We start from the raw sequence: 17,174 nt of genomic DNA on the forward strand, positions 1-17,174 counted from the left end.
TGCTTGTTTGCATACGTCGTAGATCACGGTGTGAACGAAGGAGAGCCCGTCGACAAGCAGTACCACGAGCAAGCGAACGAGGACCAGTTATGCGACCTCGAGCCTGAAGGACAGAACCTCGATCAGGAACTCCCGGAAGGATTTGAAGACGTCAAGTTCAATCGCGCCCTTTGATGCATGTTTTGTCCTAGTTTTATAAACACAATCTATTGGCCTGTTTTAGAAAATTGCATATGTTTTGCCTGCTGAAAACACGGTTGGATAGCCACCCCTTGATTTGTTATAACCATTCCTTGACCACCTAGATTAATGTCTGAATGTGTTGTTTGGACGTTAATCACTGCTAGAACGCTTAGGACCTCATACACAATACAACTTGTTTTATAAAGAAAAATGTGTGAGTGTGTGGGAAGGGAAAAATGTGGAATTTCGAAAGATGAGATTAGACGAGATGGACATCATTTCTGTGTGAACTGCCGAACGGTGTGCTTGTGCCTGTGTGGCAGAGCAAGGAAGGGAGATATCCATCTTATCACAATTAAGGACCGAGATGGTGTGTCATATCACCTAACTCCACTATCGTGCAAACCACTCGACCGTTGAATGGGCAACGGCTTAGCATAAACCCCACTAGTTAGTCTGATAGCCATCAGGAGAGCTGAGAGCAACGGGTGATCAAGGAGAAGGGATTAGCTCTGTGTGACTTATGCTCCGGTTAAAACCTCTGTGATAGGTCGATGACCCCTTGGTGCATCCCGTGATGGCTAGTCAGGTCTAGCTAAGGTGGGTAATGGCTTTGTTGAGATCTACACCGACACTACGGTGTTCGAGTTGTGGTACCCCGCTTGTGGGTAAAGTTGCACACCTCTACAGAGTTAAAATCTATTCGAATAGCCGTGCCCACGGTACTGGGCGAGTTACGGTGTGGTCACGCAACTAGTGTTTCTTTGGGATGGGTTGGCGTGAGTTGTTTTGGAAAAGTGTCCGGCAGTTGTGTCGTGTGCTACAGCGGATGAGGAGTCCGGTAGCAGCTTAAAACTTGGATCCTGTGTGGGTCAATACTACGTGTTACTCGGTACAAGAAAACTGGTTTTGGAAATGCTTTCTTCAAACGAACCCTGCATAAAATATTGCTTTCCGCAAATTAAACTCTAGCCTTATCCTTGATTTACCCTGTGCATTATATTCTGTTTATACCCCCTCCGTGGGTGTGGTTGGACTTGCTGAGTACGTTTGTACTCACCCCATTCTTTATTTTTACAGAGGAAGATTCAGACTTCGTTCCTGACGACGCTGAGTAGGGGTACCGTCCTGCACCCAGCCTTGCCTATGGATAGGGTCACCCGCAGGAAGTTCCGTATGGCGCAAGACTCTGATGACCCCCTCTTCGTAGTTAATATAGTTGTGTGGGTTTTAGTTGTAATCCTCGCGATAATGGCGCTTCACTGCCCATTACCGCGTAGAGTTGTACGGTGATGAACCATCTGATATAATAAATGTGTCATCAGCCTCCTAGGACTGATGTCTGTATCACATTTAAGTCTTCTCTTATGAGGGGATGCTTCAGGTGGTATCAGAGCCGTAGGTTGGCCGTAGGACGTGACTCTAGGAGCGAAACCCTTTTCAGGCCCTTTCACACTAGGACTTTTCTTTCCTTAATCCTTCTTTCACACAAACACTCACCACTGGTTCCTGCCTTGTTCCAGATGGTTGACAATAGATGGATTGGCGGAATCTGTCACGCAGAGCCCGGCCTTTCTAAGTTATTGATACTTAGCCTGGAACGCATTGGAGTGGTGGACCCACCAGAGTACGTCTACCGGGAGTACGACTCCAGGGGCACTCTTCGGTGCGACGTAATGATTTTCGTGGGAAAGAGCACCCGCTACCCTGATGTGGATCCCTGGTTCATCTCCACCACTGGATTTCGCTTCCCTGACACCTACCGGAAAGCTGCTCAAAAAGCCCTGCGACGTCTACGTGTGATCTACAAGCACCACCTTCAGCAGACTCCTATGGGATTTTTCTCGCCTATGGAAGGAAGAGGACGCACATGGATTGCCGGGATGAGAGGACTTGGGAGAGAAGAAGAAGACCTGGAAGATACGGTCTCCCACCTATCCACCTACCTCACCGGCCTAGATGAACTTTACCGCGAGCAAGCGGTACAGTTGAAGCAACAAATCCACAGGGCAGAAAAGGTAACCCAAGAACTGGAGGAACAATGGACAAGAGCCGCACGCGCTGAGTATTCCCTAGCCACTCTCCAAGCCCAAATGCAAGAATACGAGGCTCGCAGAGGAATTTGCGGGTGGATAGAGGAAGAACCCGAAGAAACCCATTGGGACAGAGGCACTCAGACTGAAGAGGAAGAACCCGAAGATTTCCATGGGATATAGGCACTCAGACTGAAGAGGAAGAACCCGAAGAAACCCATTGGGATAAGGGTACTCAGACTGAAGAAGATGTGATGGATCAGTGCCTTCCACCAAAGAAGCGCCCTATCAGGATCGAGGAAGAGTCCCCATGATAGGAGTAGCACTTCGAGCTAGAATAATATCCTAATAATCGTGTATCCATGAAATTTGTGTCCCCCATGTTGCAGTAATAAATACCATCTGTCCCCTTTGTACCCAAATACTCGTGCAAAATTTGTTCACCCTATCTTTGTTTTCAGATGGCTGAGGAAGGATGGACCCAGGGCAATTGCCAAGCTGCACCTGGCTTCCCCAGCCTTTTGATCAATGCCATGGAAAGCCTTGGCGTTACGGAACGCCTAAGGTATTACAGCAGAGAGTACGAGCACTATGGTACCCTCCGTTGCAGGGTGATCCTGGTCTTCGCCAGAAGTGACCGCTACCCCGACATTCAGCCATGGCGAGTAACCACTACAGGGTTTAGGCACCAAGACACCTATCCCTTGGCCGTCAGAAAGGCGCTCCGTTATCTATGCCGGATTTTTGAAAGACACCTCGCCTCCACACCAATCAGGTTCTTTCCGCCGGCCATCAGAACCCAAATTTGGGAAGCACGCATGAGAAGTCTGGAACGGCGTCGCCATGAAGAAGACCCCCTGTACCAAGTGGCTACTTACCTAGCCTCCTTGGATCAGCTCTTTGACGAGCAAGCCAACATCCTGATGGAGCAGACCCATCGAGCCGAGCAAGCAGAGCTCGCGGTGAGACTGCAACAGATATGAGCAGCCCAAGCCGAGGCAAGAGCCGCAGCTGCAGTCAGCAGTGAAGCAGTTGCTCAGGAGAGCCTCAGGCAAGCCCGAGACCGGTGTATCCAAGAATGGACCGGAAGTGGAACCCTAGTCCCGGCAATTGGGGAAGAGCATGTTCTATTCGGGACACCTGTCATAGGATGGGACCACTAGTGATAACCCCACAAGCCCCACCCGAGAACCCTGAAAGGTCTACTGCCGCCAATGAAAGAGGAGCTGCTACGCAACCCTTGGAAAATTGAAACCTAGAGGACGGCGAGTTGTCTGTTCCCCTGGAAGCACGTTCCACCCTAGAAGAAGGCTCGCCCCGCGAGTAGAATGACCGACGCCATCCTAGTGTTGCACCCTCCCAAGCCCCTTTGGCTTAAGTTGTAACCTTAAGTGTGAACCTGTACCCGGACGTGTAGTACTCATTGTAGTCTTACCCCGTGTTGTACCCTCCCTTGCGGTAATGAAGTTGTGCGTGCTTGTTGTTTGCTATGTTTGTGTGCTTGTTAGTTGTGTGCTTATCGGCAGAAGGTAGATTCTGCCTTTTCAAAAATATGAATTAAACAACTTAAACATCACTTAATCCCAATCTCACAAAAACTCTACCCAATCTACAGATGGCTTCCCGAAGCGTCACGAGGGCCTCCCGCATTCGGAACCCTGCAGTCGCTGATGCAAGAGCACAACCTAATGGGCAGAACCCTCATCAGGAAGAACAGGAAGTGAGCCAGGACAGAGGAGAAAACCAAGTAGAAGGGCCACTGCAACCACCACCACCCCTCGGGGACCTGGCACAGATAATCCACAACCAGACCCTCATCCTAGAAACACTGGCCAATGCCCTTGTCAACAAGCAACCACGAGAGCAAACCATGAACGACAAGCTGACAGCTTTTCTGAGGACCAAGCCGCCCACTTTTGCCGGATCCAGCAACCCCTTGGATGCAGACGACTGGCTTCGTGTGACCCAGAGGAAGCATGTCGGTGGAAGAGTACACCCATCAGTTCATGGAGTTGGCCCGATATGCACCAGAAGAAGTGAATGATGATGAGAAGAAGCAGGACATGTTCAAGAAAGGATTAAATCCAGACCTCCGGACCTTGCTTACTCCGCAGATCTATCCGGACTTCAACACTCTGATGAACAAGGCCATTCTTACAGAAAGGGCCAAGATTGAAGAGAGGAAGGATAACAAGCGCATGTTCCTAGAAAGCAAGTCCCGCCAACAGGATTGCTTCTAGAAACCAAGAAGCTTCAGCTATACTGCACCAAGATCCCAGGCCCCAATGCAGTTCAGGTCTCAGTCTCAAGTGACAGGCCCACAGGCCCCTAACACACAGCTCAGGAGCCAGAACACCATGAGGGCCCCGCAGAGCAATGCAAGCCAGGTCACCACCAACAACAGCAATGCTAGAGTCTGTTTCAATTGCCATGAGACAGGACATTTCATTGCCAACTGCCCATATACCAAGAACAAGCCTGCTACGTCAGCCTTCTCCAACACGGTGAATGGACCAAGGCTAGTTCTGTCAGGTGCCAACCGAGTGCCCGTCCGCAACAATAGCAACACCAACAACAACAGTCAACAGATGAGGCAGCCCCAGCAGTCATTTGGACGAGCCCGCGTCAACCACATTACCGCGCAAGAGGCTCAAGGAGCTTAGGGCGTAGTGCTCGGTGAGTACCTAGTCAGCTCAGCTCTTGCAATAGTACTATTTTTTTCTGGAGCATCACACTCGTTCATATCCTCGAGTTTTGTGGAAAAGCACAATATACCTACAGTACTACTAAAAACACACATATTAACCCGGACGCTTGGAGGTGACATCAAGTGTCAACTAGGTTGTCTACGGGTAAGGATCAATTTAAGTGGGGTAGAATTTTTAGCAGACTTAGTAGTACTTAAGTCTAAGAGAATAGACATGATCCTTGGAATGGACTAGTTAAGTCGACACAATGGACTCATAGGTTGTACTGACAAGGTGGTACACCTAACAAACTCGGAAGGAGTACGAGTGACCTGCCATACCCGGGAAAGTGGACCAGACCCAATGGTGTTTAACATGGAAGCCAAGTCCTTGGAAGAAGTCTCGGTAATAAACGGATACCCAGATGTTTTCCCTGAAGAACTTCTTGGGATGCCACCAGATAGGGATATAGAGTTTGTTATCGACCTTGTCCCTGGAATCGCCCCTATAGCCAAGAGACCCTATAGGATGGCAGCCTCCGAATTGGCAGAATTAATGAAGCAACTAGAAGAATTACAAGGAATTGGCTTCATCAAACCAAGCTCGTCGCCTTGGGGAGCCCCAGTACTATTTGTCAAGAAGAAGGATGGGAGTATGAGGTTGTGTGTAGACTACCGGGCGCTGAACGAAGTTACCATCAAGAATAAGTACCCCCTCCCCAGGATTGATAACCTTTTCGATCAACTAAACGGAGCCAAGTACTTCTCCAAGATTGATCTAAGGTCAGGATATTTTCAGCTTAAGATTAGAGAAAGCGACATCCCAAAGACAGACTTTGTCACCCGATACGGGCAGTTTGAGTTCACCGTGATGTCTTTTGGACTAACTAATGCACCTGCGTATTTCATGAACCTCATGAACAAGGTGTTTATGGACGAGTTAGATAAGTTTGTCGTAGTCTTTATCGACGACATACTTATTTACTCCAAGAGTGTTCAGGAACACGAGCAACATCTGCGGGTAGTACTGGAAAAGCTGAGAGTACATAAGCTATATGCCAAATTCAGCAAGTGTGAATTCTGGCTTGAGAAAGTAGCTTTTCTTGGACATATTCTAACTGCAGAAGGAGTAGCAGTGGACCCCGAGAAGGTCGAAGCAGTTTCCAACTGGCAGCAACCGACCAACGTTAGTGAAATCAGAAGCTTTCTTGGATTAGCTGGGTATTATCGGAGGTTCATTGAAGGATTTTCCAAGATAGCCCGGCCCATGACAGAGCTGCTCAAGAAGGATAAGAAATTCAACTGGACAGAGTCATGTGAAAGAAGTTTCCAAGAATTGAAGAGAAGATTGACAACTGCCCCAGTGCTGACCCTACCGGATATTCATCAGGTTTTTGTTATTTATTGTGATGCATCCCGACAAGTACTAGGACGTGTCCTCATGCAAGATGGGAAAGTTGTTGCATATGCTTCCCGCCAACTCAGGCCTCATGAGCAGAATTATCCAACCCATGATTTGGAATTTGCAGCCGTAGTGCATGCCCTTAAGATTTGGAGACATTATTTGATTGGAAATAAGTGTGAAATTTACACCGACCATAAGAGTTTGAAGTATATCTTCACCTAGCCAGATTTGAATTTGAGGCAAAGAAGGTGGTTGGAACTGGTTAAGGATTATAATGTGGAAATCCATTGCCACCCTGGCAAGGCTAACATGGTAGCCGACGCCTTAAGCCGGAAATCCTATGGACCCAAGGATGATCATCTGCGAGAGGAAATGGCACGATTGAATGTGCACATTGTCCCTCGAGGCTCCAGCCACGTACTGAACGTCCAATCCACACTAAAGGACAGAATCAGAAAGGCCCAAAGTTCGGATAAGGATTTAATGAAGATCCGCAAACATACTGGAGAAAATAAGGCACTGGATTTTAGAGTGGACGATAAGGGAAAGTTATGGTATAAAAATAGAATTTGTGTACCCCAGAAAGGAGAATTTCGACAAATAATCATGGATGAAGGCCATAATTCGGCTACTCCATCCACCCAGGATCCACCAAGATGTATATGGACTTAAGACAAAAATATTGGTGGAATGGAATGAAGGCGGATATTGCACGATTTGTCGCCCATTGCGATACTTGTCAAAGGATCAAGGCCGAACATCAGAAACCAGCAGGTTTGTTGCAACCCCTACCCATCCCGGTTTGGAAATTGGATGAGATAGGAATATATTTTGTAGTGGGTTTGCCCAAAACACAGAAATGACACGACTCCATATGGGTAATAGTGGACCGACTCACTAAATCGGCTCATTTCATACCCGTACGGACAAATTACGGTGGAGAAAAGCTAGCAAAGCTTTATGTGGAAAACATAGTAAAGTTGCATAGTGTGCCTAGCAGAATTATTTCAGATAGAGGGACCCAATTCACCTCTCGGTTTTGTAAAAGTTTGCATAAAGTCATGAGCACCAAGTTGGATTTCAGCTCCGCTTATCACCCGCAAACGGATGGCCAGACAGAAAGGGTGAATCAGATCATGGAGGATATTTTGAGAGCATGTGTCCTTACATATGGCAAGGATTGGGGGCAAAGTTTACCCTATGCGGAATTTTCATACAACAACGGTTATCAAGCGAGTTTAGGCATGTCACCATTTGAAGCGCTTTATGGCAGAAAATGCAGGACTCCCCTGATGTGGCCAGAAGTTGGAGAACGTGCCCTAGTCGCGCCTGCACTCATAAAGGAAGCATAAGAAAGAGTTGCCGAGATTAGAGAAAAGCTGAAAGCAGCCCAGTCTCGACAGAAGAGCTATGCGGACAAGAAAAGATGGGAAATAAGTTTCAACCCAGGAGATTTCATTTATCTCAAGGTTTCACCCATTCGAGGAACCCGAAGGTTTCAGGTACAAGGAAAGTTGGCCCCTCGGTACATTGGACCGTACCAAGTTCTGAAGAAGGTTGGAGCAGTAGCGTACCATCTAGAGCTACCAGGAGAAATGTCGGATATACACCCAGTGTTTCATCTCTCGCAATTAAGAAGGTGTTTGAGAGTACCTGAGGCAGATCACGTGCCAATAGAAGCAATAGATCTGCAGCCAGACCTACGATACCAGGAAATACCGGTCAAGATCCTGGACACAGTCACCAGGAGGACAAGAAACTCCGAAGTACGGATTTGCAGAGTTCAGTGGAGCAGACACGGAGTAGAAGAAGCTACGTGGGAACGCGAAGACGCTCTAAAAAAGGAGTTTCCCCATCTGTTTAGGAGCCAGCCGAATCTCGAGGACGAGATTCATTTTAAGCGGGGTAGGTTTGTGACATCCCAAAAATTTACTGAATTAAATCACGCTCTAAAAAAGTTATTTTCAAAGTTTTTATTGTTGAGTTCAAACCTTCCTAAACACCTGAGCCCTTTTCCCCGAAACCGCCCCGTCAGATCTCCGTGCCAACATCCGGTTTCAAGCATCATTCCACCTTTTCTTCTCTTTTTCCTCGTCGTCGTCCCATCCCGCGCCGCTCGGCAGCCTATCGCCCACGCGCAACCACCCGCCGCGATCGGCGCCAGCGCGATCTCCCTCCCTCTTTCTTTCTTTTTCTTTTTTTCTCTCCCTTTACCTTTTTCATTTTATTTTCCTTTTTCCCTTTTTCCATTTTGTCTTTTCTTTTTCTTTCTCCTCCATCCTCCCTTCTCCTTCTCCCTCCTCTGCCCCGCTCCCGCATGAGCGCCGCTCGGTCCGCGCTCATGCCGGCCCGGCTCCCCGACCTCGTTCTCCCGCGCGCGGCCGTAGTAGCTTGCCGCCACCCACTCCGCGCGCACGGCACGCACCTGCTCCCACTCGCACCCCCGCGTGCGCACATGTGCGCGCACGAACGTGCTCGCCGCGCCGCGGCGCACCGAGCCGCGCACGCCGCGACACCGGCCGCCCCGCGCACGCGTCCGGGCCACGCTGCGCCCCAACGCACGCGCGCGCGCCCTGCTCCCGCCTATGCCCCTGCCCGCGCACCGCACGCGCGGCCTTGTGCGTGGCCCCAGCCGACGTCACGCCGCCCATCGTTCCGAACAGCGCCGCCCGCCCTGTGCTGCCTCGACGCGAGTGAGCGAGCCAAGCTCGACGTCGGCCACAGCGACGGACCACGTGCACGCTCTACCCCGGAACGCCGCCCTCGGTGCGTACGCCGCTCCACGAAGGCCGCAAGCAGCCGGAGCGCCATTAATGGCGCCCCGCGATGCTCGCTAGCCGGCCACCTGCCCCGCACTGCTCCACTGCCTCATTCGCCCTATAAAGAGACCCCTCGTGCCGCTCCTCCGCCCCACAGCCACCTCCGCCACAACCAGCTCCCCTCCCTGCCCCCCAACGCCGCCGCCGCGGGTGCCAAAGCCGCTCGCCGCCCGCCGCAGTCGTGCCGCCTCCACACTCCACCCCGGCCCAAGGTAGGGTGTGCACAGGGATCTCCTCCTCCTCCTCTCCCTTTCCTCCACAAGCACCCGCTCCGAGCTGCCCCCACCGGCGCTGCCCACGGCCGCCGCCCGCACGCCACGGCCACGACTGCCACACCCCTCCCTATGGGGCCCCTCCTCTGAAATTGGGGAGGGGGATCGACTCCCAGCGCCGCCTGGCCCCTTTTCCCCCTCCTCCCGTCCGCCACCGCGGTCCAGGGTCGCCGGCCAGGCGCTGCCGGCGCCCCAGACCCCCCCTCCTCTGTTTCACGGGAGAGGAACGGGAGGGAGGTTGATGAAGGGATATTTTGCTCTTAAGCCCCTCCCCTTCTTCCATTTTGCTTAAGAACCCTTCCACCCTTTTGGTCTTTTGCAAATTAATCTCTATCCTTTATTATATTTATAAATAAACCCTCCATTGTATAAACTTATTCATAAATAAAACCCTACCCTTTTCCAGAATAACCCAAATATTCCCCGGAATTCTAATCAGGTCCACTAATTACAAACAGGTCCTTGACTTCTTGTCTAACCCCTAGACCTCTCTATAAGCTATCATTTTATGCGCCAAACAATCTCCGATCGACCTGAAACTTTACCACGCCTCTCATAACATAGTTTTGGCCATGCCATTAGGAAATCGCCCAAAAATATTACTCCTATCTCCATATCATAATTATTTCCGATTCGAGCTCAACGATAAAACTTTTATTTCTTTTTCTTGATTGTGTGCTTGTTTGCATACGTCGTAGATCACGGTGTGAACGAAGGAGAGCCCATCGACGAGCAGTACCATGAGCAAGCTAACGAGGACCAGTTCTGCGATCTCGAGCCCGAAGGACAGCACCTCGATCAGGAACTCCCGGAAGGATTTGAATACGGCAAGTTCAATCCCGCCCTTTGATGCATGTTTTGTCCTAGTTTTATAAACACAACCTATTGGCCTGTTATAGAAAATTGTATATGTTTTGCCTGCTGAAAACACGGTTGGATAGCCACCCCTTGATTTGTTATAACCATTCCTTGACCACCTAGATTAATGTCTAAATGTGTTGTTTGGACGTTAATCACTGCTAGAACGCTTAGGACCTCATACACAATACAACTTGTTTTATAAAGAAAAATGTGTGAGTGTGTGGGAAGGGAAATATGTGGAATTTTGAAAGATGAGATTAGACGAGATGGACGGCATTTCTGTGTGAACTGCCGAACGGTGTGCTTGTGCCTGTGTGGCAGAGCAAGGAAGGGAGATATCCATATTATCACAATTAAGGACCGAGTTGGTGTGTCATATCACCTAACTCCACTATCGTGCAAACCACTCGACCGTTGAATGGGCAACAGCTTAGCATAAATCCCACTAGTTAGTCTGATAGCCATCAGGAGAGCTGAGAGCAACGGGTGATCAAGGAGAAGGGATTAGCTCTGTGTGACTTATGCTCCGGTTAAAACCTCTGTGATAGGTCGATGACCCCTTGGTGCATCCCGTGATGGCTAGTCAGGTCTAGCTAAGGTGGGTAATGGCTTTGTTGGGATCTACACCGACACTACGGTGTTCGAGTTGTGGCACCCCGCTTGTGGGTAAAGTTGTACACCTCTACAGACTTAAAATCTATTCGAATAGCCGTGCCCACGGTACTGGGCGAGTTACGGTGTGGTCACGCAACTAGTGTTTCTTTGGGATGGGTTGGCGTGAGTTGTTTTGGAAAAGTGTCCGGCAGTTGTGCCGTGTGCTACGGCGGATGAGGAGTCCGGTAGCAGCTTAAAACTTGGATCCTCTGTGGGTCAACACTACGTGTTACTTGGTACAAGAAAACTGGTTTTGGAAATGCTTTCTTCAAACGAACCCTGCATAAAATATTGCTTTTCACAAATTAAACCCTAGCCTTATCCTTGATTTACCTTGTGCATTATATTTTGTTTATACCCCCTCCGTGGGTGTGGTTGGACTTGCTGAGTACATTTGTACTCACCCCATTCTTTATTTTTACAGAGGAAGATTCAGACTTCGTTCCTGACGACGCTGAGTAGGGGTACCGTCCTGCACCCAGCCTTGCCTATGGATAGGGTCACCCGCAGGAAGTTCCGTATGGCGCAAGACTCTGATGACCCCCTCTTCGTAGTTAATATAGTTGTGTGGGTTTTAGTTGTAATCCTCGCGATAATGGCGCTTCACTGCCCATTACCGCGTAGAGTTGTACGGTGATGAACCATCTGATGTAATAAATGTGTCATCAGCCTCCTAGGACTGATGTCTGTATCACATTTAAGTCTTCTCTTATGAGGGGACGCTTCACAAACTAACTTAGCTACACAAACTAAGCAATGCAATTAATTATACTACACAAGCTAATTAGCTACACTAGGATCTTTACTTCTATGCTACACAAGTAAGAAGATGATTAGCAAGCTACACAAACTAACTAATCACTAGAGCGACTACACAAGCACAAGATATATATGAATGTAAATACAAGACTTGTGATTTGAAGAATGCAAACCACCGAGAAGAGTAGACAAAATTGACACGTTGATTTTTATCCCGAGGTTCACTTGGTTGCCACCAAGCTAATCCCCGTTGAGACAAGCTCCAAAGTTGTCGCCGATCCTCTTATTAGTGGTGACTCTCAAGTCACACTCTCCCACGTGGAGTGCTCACACCGATCTCTAGCACATGATCCGGTCGGACCACTTGTTGCTCTTCGCGTCTCGCTCAACTAGAGTTGCTCTTCACGGCTCCCGCGGGGTGAGCACAATACCCCTCACAATCACTTCTCCGGAGCACCGCACAATCTTCTTGCGGGCTTCACAACGGAAACACACCACCAAGCCGTCTAGGAGGTGGCAATCTCCAAGAGTAATAAGCACCACCGGCTTGCAACTCGAGCACCTAGTGCCAAACTCTTGCAATCTCTCAATGCAACGCACTAGAATCGCTCTCTCACAATCGGATCACACTCTTTGCAAGCACAAATGAATTAGAGGGCTCTCAAGCACTCTCACGCAAGGACACGAAGTCCCTAAGGTGCCGAACCTGTCAAATGGCCGGCCACCACCTCTATTTATAGAGGGAAGCCCCAAACTAGCCGTTACACTCAAATCCCGTGAAAACAGAGTTTTCGCGGACAGTCCGCCCCATAGGGCTCGGACTGTCCGCCATTTCAAATCCAACGGCTATATTCTCAATAAATGGTTCTCAGAGTCGACCGTTACAGCCTGGGCAGACGTTTCGCCTCACAAATAATGGATGGTCCGCAGTTCATTTGGACACCCCATATAGAAAGACCAAGTTTGTGTCTGTTTCAGATTTTAAAGGCGGACCGTCCGCCCCCATGGACCGGACGGTCCGCAGTTCATTTTGGACCACCATCCAGAGCCAATAATGGTTCTGTTCGAGCTCAAACGAGACAACGGCGGACCGTCTGCCCCCCATGTGCGGACCGTCCGCAGGTACATTTTCAGCAGAAATGAATCTCGGTAAAACGACCATGACTCTTACCTCCGACGTCCAAATTAAGTGATCTTGGACTATATGGAAAGCTTATTCAGAGGGCTGCACAACCCAACTGAAAACTTGATCCAAAACACAATAGATCAAAGCAGTATTACACTCCAAGAGACAACCTAGTTTCCGAAGAACACCGAAAAGTCTTTCCTCCTTCCCCAAGTTGATCAACATCAACTCCAATAACTTCTTCTTTGCAAATGTGCCAACACCACCATGTGTACACCACAATGTGTATGTGTGTTAACATTTTCACAATCATTTTCAAAGGATTTCACTTGATCTCACCACGCCACTCGATCCTAGCAACATTGCAATGTTAGATCGCTCAAGTGACACTACATGACCGATTTGCAAACAAGCTTGCCCCTCTTGATAGTACGGTCATCTATCCTAAATCCGGTCATGCACTTCTCTACACAACCTTTGACCGGTGAAATGAAATGCCCTATAAGTCATACCTTTGCCTTGCGCATTCTATTTCATCTTCCCAAATATTGATGCCACACAAGCACCAAACTCCATCAACCCTTTTGATCATCATCATGAGTCAACACTTGACTTGATCTTCCTGGAATGATATGATCCACTCCATATCATCACATGACCTCTTTGGTCCATCAATTTAATCTTGCTCGCTCTTCACCATCGCCTCGGTCCATCGGTGCCAAGTCTTACCTAAGCTTCACCGCCTCGCGGTCCATCGCTTCAAAGTCTTGACTTGCCCTTCAACATTGCAACTGGTCCATCAAGACAAGCCTTGTCTTGATCTTCTCCACTTTCGTCACATGACTCCATGTCATGTCTCATATGCAATGAGTTCCTCCATCACTCTATATGAGCATGGCATCAACCCTTAGTCATTTCTCCTCCATGGCACATGTTGCTCATACTAGTGTCTTTGTGCGGACTAATCACCTGTGTATCTCAACATAAACACTTATTAGCCTTTCAATCTCCTCCTTTTTGGTAATTGATGACAACTCTATAAAGATATGGAAATTAAGCATATTCCAAGCTAGCACTTCACATACGTGTAAATAGCTAACTTGGTTTGGATTTTATGTTGCTTATCCACCATTAAGACCACTTGTGAAAAATTGGATAAGCACCATAAAAATCCGACTTGGTAGTGATAACTCCCCCTACATGTGTGCTCAAGAGATTTGGTTTTAAACTCACACACATGCATAAATCTTTGTGGGATTGTTAACACTACTAAGTGATGCTAAGGTATATTGGATAAACCTTTGAAGCGTGATACCAATCGGAGTTGCATCCTTTAAGTTCATTCCTTAGCATCAATGAGTAACTAGACATGCATCAAAAACTCAAGATACCTCATGAGATCAACATTATTAGCAAGGTTCTTGATTCACTTGTAAAAATAGCATGTCTAGCTAAAATCTATGCATGCTAGTTATCAAATCATCAATCAAGTTCTATGACTAGCATGCATCACACATAAAGCATTGCATATATAAATTTTAAAACTTTTGCAAATGCAAGCAAGCACATGACTATGCACATATCAAATACAAACAACCAAATTCATGAGCTTGCTCCCCCTACTTGTGTGCTCCTCTTGTTCAAGAATGTTGATCCTCCTCAACATTGCTCTCTCTTGATCCATGTTATGTCCATGCTTGCACTCTCATCTCCCTTATATCTTTGTCCAAATATTTTATATTTTTGTCCAAATTTCTCCCTCTTTGTCATCAATGACCATAAAAGGCCCGACACCATATGAAATTTGTGCCATATGAAGATCAATGAATACCACTTGAAGGTTGTATCATGAGAATTTGCCTATGCAATACATTACAATCATTGGTGGCATGCGAGAAAGTGTTATGAAATTTGCAATATGCTCGCCACTTCAACTCTTCAAGCGGCGGTAGAGTATATGACATCTTAATGTATCCAATTCTATATAACTCATCAAATATCCTCTCGCACTTGGATACATTAAAAGTAAATTTTTCATCTTGCCGATTTTTGTGAATCAGCTTAAGAGCAGAACAAGTAAATGGTTTGGCTTGAGATGGCCAAACAAACTCAGCAGCATATACATCTTTAGACTCATCGTCCGAACAATCTGAATTGCAATCTATAGCATGCACACTAGAACGATGATGTCTATGAGACTCTTGAGACTCTTTGCTTTGGCTTTCTATAGCCAAAGCCCTTTGATGCACCTGAGTGACAGTAAAGAAATTATAGCCCTCTAATCTTTCTTTAAGGTGAGAGCGCAAGCCATTAAAAGCCAAATCAGCTAGATCTTTTTCTGCAATATTCACACTAAAACATTGGTTTTTTGTATCGTGGAATCGTCTTATGTAATCATTGACAGATTCATCACGCGATTGTCTAACCGATGTCAAGTGAGACAGTTTAAGCTCATCATGCCCACAGAAAAAGTGCTCATGGAACTTCTGCTCTAATTATTCCCATGAGCCAATAGAATTAGGCGCCAAAGAAGAAAACCAAGAGAAAGCGGTTCCAGTTAAAGATAAAGAAAATAAACACACTTTCAACTCGTTTATTGAACCAGCTTCTCCTAATTGGGCAAGATAGTGACTAATATGCTCAAAAGTACTCCTAGTATCTTCCCCACTGAATTTAACAAACTCAGGCAACCTAAAACCAGTAGGGTATGCAACCGAATCAAACGAAGTAGGATACGACTTTTGGTATGTGCGAGTTTTGCTTCTAACATCCACTCCAAAACTTTCTCTAAGCAAATTAGCCAAATCATTCTTATAATCAGCAAGCACTTTATCAAAATTACTCGAAGAATTTGGCTGTGTGGATGTAGATACCTCTCGCTAGTTTGGAATAAACTGACCGGATGGATCTGTCGGTACGACCGGTCGGACCGGTGAGGGAGTACCGGTCTGACCGGACTGGCATACCGGTTTGATCGGTCTCTGCCGATTTTGCCAACATTGCACATATCGGTCGAATATCACGTCGGAGATAAGACCGATGTGTGGTACTGAGTTCCTAAGAGATTCTGGTGGTGTATACAAAACAATCTTGTTTGTTCAGCTAATGTTGGCCGAATCAGGAATACTCATAATGGGGTCAGTGTATGTGGGTGTCACAGTTTGACCACTGAAATAATTCATCGGCATCCCATATTGACGCTGCTGATGGTTGAGGAACATAAAATTCAAAAGTAGAAACAGATGGATGTTCATCGGCTGTTTCTGGTTTCTTACCAGCCGATTCTCTTTCCTTAGAGCTAAGCCAATTAACCCAATAAACATCACGCTCAGCTAGTAATTTCTGAATTTGTTCCATAGTAACACCAGAAGATAGAGCACTCACAACAGGTGTTACCTCAGAAGATGCATCTGTGGAGGTAGAAGCGAAGTCGGTCTCCATGATCTTGGTGACTTTGCCGCGTCGATCGACCTTGATGCTTGCAAGCGCCGCTAGTAGATCTTCTTCATTGCGCTTCTTCTTGTGCTCCTACAGCAGCAGACAAATTTCCTCCGGAAGATGCTCGTACGTCGAAGGGATGATGTTGTCCGGGCCGATTTCGGTAGTAGAGCCCATCTTCTTCAGGGTAGATTAGATCGGTTTTGCTAACCAAAATCTTTCTCCCCCAGCAGAGTCGCCAAAAAGTATGTTGACGCCTTTTACGGATCAACACACAAATACACTAGATCGTGCGATGCAAGGAAGAGCTCGATGCAGCTCCTCCTGCGTGGAGAGGTCAGACCGGTCTAAGGGACCGGTCAGACCGGTCGCCGGGTGAAATCGGTGACGGCCTAGGAACGCTAGCCCGGGGGGGACCCCGTCAGGGCAGACGCACATAGGGTTGTTCTAGGATCGGTAGGCCACCTAGAACGCCTTCAAATGTCATGGAGACGAAGGAATAATATCATATGAGGGTTGGAAAAGCTAGGATTTGAGAAGAGGATAAAAAATAGTAATTGTTTTGTATTTTGATCAATTGGATATCCTCAATCGACCGTGACCCTTTATATTTATAGGGTGGGGTGGACTTATCCCGTAAGGAATCCCTATTACAGATCTAGATCTATAAAAATCCTTATTTGACTCAGACTCCTCCTAGACCGGTCAGACCGGTCGGTCCCTGCTGGATAGGCCACAATGCCTCGACCGGTCAGACCGGTTGGTACCAATTTTGGCTATCAACAGAAGCCTTTGGTGTCACAAAGCCGTCCCTGTCTAGATGGCATAGTCGTTTAGGTCATCCAGCTTCTCCCATTGTTGATCAGATTCTTAATGATAATAATCTTCCTTTTGTTAGTGATGAGAACAATAAGTCGGTTTGTGATTCTTGTCAATTG

The sequence above is a fragment of the Panicum virgatum genome, chromosome 3N (assembly GCF_016808335.1).
Source record: "Panicum virgatum strain AP13 chromosome 3N, P.virgatum_v5, whole genome shotgun sequence".
Taxonomy (NCBI): Eukaryota; Viridiplantae; Streptophyta; class Magnoliopsida; order Poales; family Poaceae; genus Panicum; species Panicum virgatum.